Consider the following 4,204-nt stretch of genomic DNA (forward strand, 5'->3'; position numbering starts at 1 on the left):
GCTGGCAGGGGGTGGGGGGGGCTGGGGGAATGGACGGGGCTGTCGGGGTCCCCTCCATGGTGCCCTCCCCCCTCCTCCAGCCCCCCGACCCCTTACTCATTGGCACTGGAGCCCTGATGCTGAAATACGCGGCCTGGCCATTCATGTGTTTCAGCACCAGAGCGAGGGGCAGCCAGAGAGTCTCTGTGGAGGACCCAGCCTCCGGTTGCCTCAGGGCACAGTCGGGACCATGCCCTGCCCTGCTTTTTTATACTTCGCTTTTTTTAGAAGTATAAAAAAATTTATTAAAAAACTATAAAATGGCACTGGAGCCCTGATGCTGAAATACGCGGCCTGGCCATTCATGTGTTTCAGCACCAGAGCGAGGGGCAGCCAGAGAGTCTCTGTGGAGGACCCAGCCTCCGGTTGCCTCAGGGCACAGTCGGGACCATGCCCTGCCCTGCTTTTTTATACTTCGCTTTTTTTAGAAGTATAAAAAAATTTATTAAAAAACTATAAAAATATTTTCTCCCTGCGCTGCAAGTTTGCAGTGTGGGGAACATTTTTTTGTTCCTGCATGTGTCTGTTCCCCCGCCTCAAAGGGATTTGAGGCAGGGCAAGAGGCACGTGCGTGCTCATGTGAACGCGCCCTATGTATTTAAAAAAACCCTTCAAAGCCAGGTTTACCTTCTCTCTCTGTTTTCAGCTCTTGCCTTTTATCTCCCAGCTCCAATCCCTCCTTCCCCTCCAGGCCTACCTTTCCCAGATCCTTTCCTATAAGCTACACCCTCCTCAATGTACCTGGAGCCCCGCATTAGCTTCTCTGGTTGCCTTCTCTGAAAACTCCGCTCCTTCAAGGGAAGAATGTCTGGATGTATCTTTGGCTCTGAACTCACAAGCACTTTAAGCCCATGAATAACTGTATTCATGAGTCGTCCCATTTAAGTCAACACAACTACTCATAAGTATAATGTTAAGCTTATACTTATATGTTTGCCAGATGAATCTCTGTTCCTCCTCCTGTTCTCTGGGCACCTCCTTCAGCCCTCTCACTGGTTACTTCTTAATAGTTACACTCTTGAATTCTTCTTGCTAGAGAGTCCAGTTCATTTCAAATTTAATCCTTCATCAACTCAGTTAATGCTTGATGAATGAATAAAATATCTACATTAATGTAGCTACTTCTAAGGGCAGTAAGTATATTGGAACACATCTTCATGGTCCATTTGGACTGGGAAATAAAAATATTTGTTTACTTGGGAGGTTCTTCCCCACAGCACTATGAACATAGATAATCTTAGTATCTGTGGTACCCCTACTAATAACTGCATGGCAAAAGCTGAATGTCAAGCCCAATCTACACTGCAAAGTTTTGCCAGCAGAACTCTGGCTCTGCTGGCAGAATATCAAGCCAGCATTTCAGGGTTTCAGGTTTAGGATTCAAGACTGTGGTTCAGATATATCTGTCTTCTCATGTATGCATCTGCTCCCTCAAAACAAAGGCTGGAACAATCTGTCCCTTTAATGAAAGCACTTTATGTAATGAACAGACCAATTTTTATACAACAATTCATTCCAGCTTTATTACTTTTAGTGAAATTAAGTGAAACACACACAACAGGAAATTTGCCTATGTAAGGACTGCTGTCTATATGCAAAAGTACTGATTTAACCAAAACGATTTTTAGATCTATTTAAACCAGTGCAGTTTTTGTGGCAAAATAAGACTCTGGGATTTGGCCCCATAGTAACAGGTTCTGACTTGATGAAAATTTATACTTTGCCTCTAACTCTTATATAGTATTATAAATATAACTTCTAATGGTTAGCTTGGCCATTAATGGCAGATATGCTTTGAGGATACTAGCTAGTTTCTCAGACACAACATGCTAGGTGTTTCCTTCTATTAGACTAACTGGAAAATAAAAAATAATGTTTAATCCCTTCTTACCCCCTCCCCCTCCACACACATACACACACGCTATTTCCTCATCCATCCATGGGAAAAATACACTTCTATCCCTTACTGTGCTTTCCTGTGTCCTAATAAAGTGCCCAGTTCCCAAAAGCTTCCTGTTTTTACTTTTATTTTTAGTAGTCACTGACAACTTTGCACTCTCTTTTTTTTCAGTTCTGTTCTGTATGCTAAAGCAGCCTACATTGATTATAACTAAGAAAACCTAAACTCAATGTAAAAAACAATAGAATAAAATTCATAGATTGCCTCACATCAAACGGCCTTCAATGTACAGTTAATTGCAGAAATCAATGTGGAGATCCCTTTTAATGTATCCTTGAACTACAGGGGAGTGAGGGCAAATTAACATACAGAGTAGTGGAGGCTACTGCCTGCAGTTTTATATTTACTATTGCTATCCTAAGAATAGAGCAATTTAAGCAGCTAGGTCATTTACAAATAATAGCAGAAGAGCTGCCTATTCACAGTTACTGCATTTCACTCAAGGGGCCAAACTCTGCCTGTCTGTATGAAGGAAGTTAATGAGCTTTATATCACTGTATCTATAGATAAAAGAGAGGGAGCTGCATTAATCTGAAGTCAGGCAGAAGGCAAGATAGATTTGCATTTTATAGATTAAGTAAATCATCAGTGTATAGCCTAAGCTTTTGTAAACCTGAGCTCACTTTATCAGAGGATGTGAAAGGACATATACAGAGCAGCATATCAAATTGCAATGGCCACATCGCCACCACATTATATTGGAACTCCACTGACTGCCATAGCTACCTTCATGCTACCAGCTTTCATCCTAAGCACACCACTAGATTGATCATTTACAGAAAAACTCTGTGTTACAACCATATCTGCTCTGATCCCACTGACCTGGATACATAACCTTAAGGATCTGGAGCAGGGATTCCTACAATTACAATGCAATCCCAAAACTGTAGCCACTCAGATCAACAAAGCCAGACTCAGACCTCACTATGAACTGCTACAATACCAACCCCGAAACAAGGATAACAGAATGCCTCTGCTTGTTACTTACAGCCCCCAGCTTGAACACCTTGAACACCTCATTAATGACCTTCTACCACTCCTGGAAAAGGATGACAGTCTCAAGGTAGCCATGAAGGACAAATCTGCCCTGGCTTACAGACAGCCCCCCAACCTCATCTGGCATCTCTCAAGAGACAAGGGAGGCACCAGGCATTTCAGTGGACCTGTATGCCATCATACCTACATTCCCTGCTCCTCCCTCCCCTCTCTTTTTCATTAAAATCATTCTTTCCATTTGATACACTTCTTTGTGCATGTCCTTTCACAGCAGCTGATGAAGTGAACGTAAGCTTATGAAAACTTATGCTATAAATCTTTGATTTAGTCAGTCCATAAAGTTCAAATCTATCTTGGCTTTTGCAGATAAAATACAACCTTAAGAGAAGCCACATGACCATGATGAACAACTGATCATCAAAGCTCATAGGTCCTCTTCAGATGGGACCCTTTAAAATACAGTTCCGCTCTGTGAAGTGACTTATTATGAATTCCAGTGTGTGTGTGTGTGTGTGTGTGTGTGTGTGTGTGGATTTGGGGTGGGGGGTATCCCATCTGCCCTTTATTGATTTCCAGATAAAATAATCCATACAGCTGTTCAGGAGGTTTCCCCCCAAATGCCAGACTTAAATTCCACTTAAGATCCAAAAATCAAATCATGTTCTTTCTTGTCTCATCCTCAGTTCCACATCTGACAAAGCAAGCTGTTGCTTATGAAAGCTTGCATCTCTGAACCAGTTAGCTAGGTGCTTCCTTGATATAATTTCTGCCTGACTTCAGGCTAACATAGCTAAGTACTGAATTTATGCGAATAGAAGATGATGTTTTTTCCCCATTCAGCATGAGGGAATAAAACTCTTATCTTAGAACTGAGTTGGGGCTAGGTAAGCAACTGCTGCAGCTCCAGATGGGGTCAGGATGGTTCATGTCTCAGGAGAGCATGAGAGAGTGTGGGGAAGGGATGCACGATATAGGAGGAATGTGGGGAAATGTTGGTTGGAGTGAAGAGAGTTCAGGGAAGGGGCACATGCAGGGGGCACATAGGATGCAAGGAGCAAGGGAAGTGCAGGGAGAGGGATATGTAGGGCATAATGGAAGTGGAGCACAGAGTGAGAGAAGCTCAGGGAAGGGGTGCATGGAAGGGGCATGGTTGGTATCAGTCGCAGAGCACTGAGGTGCCCTGCTCCTAAAGAGGGGAAAACTGCTAGG

This window comes from Alligator sinensis, unplaced genomic scaffold (assembly GCF_000455745.1).
Source record: "Alligator sinensis unplaced genomic scaffold, ASM45574v1 scaffold397_1, whole genome shotgun sequence".
Lineage (NCBI taxonomy): Eukaryota > Metazoa > Chordata > Crocodylia > Alligatoridae > Alligator > Alligator sinensis.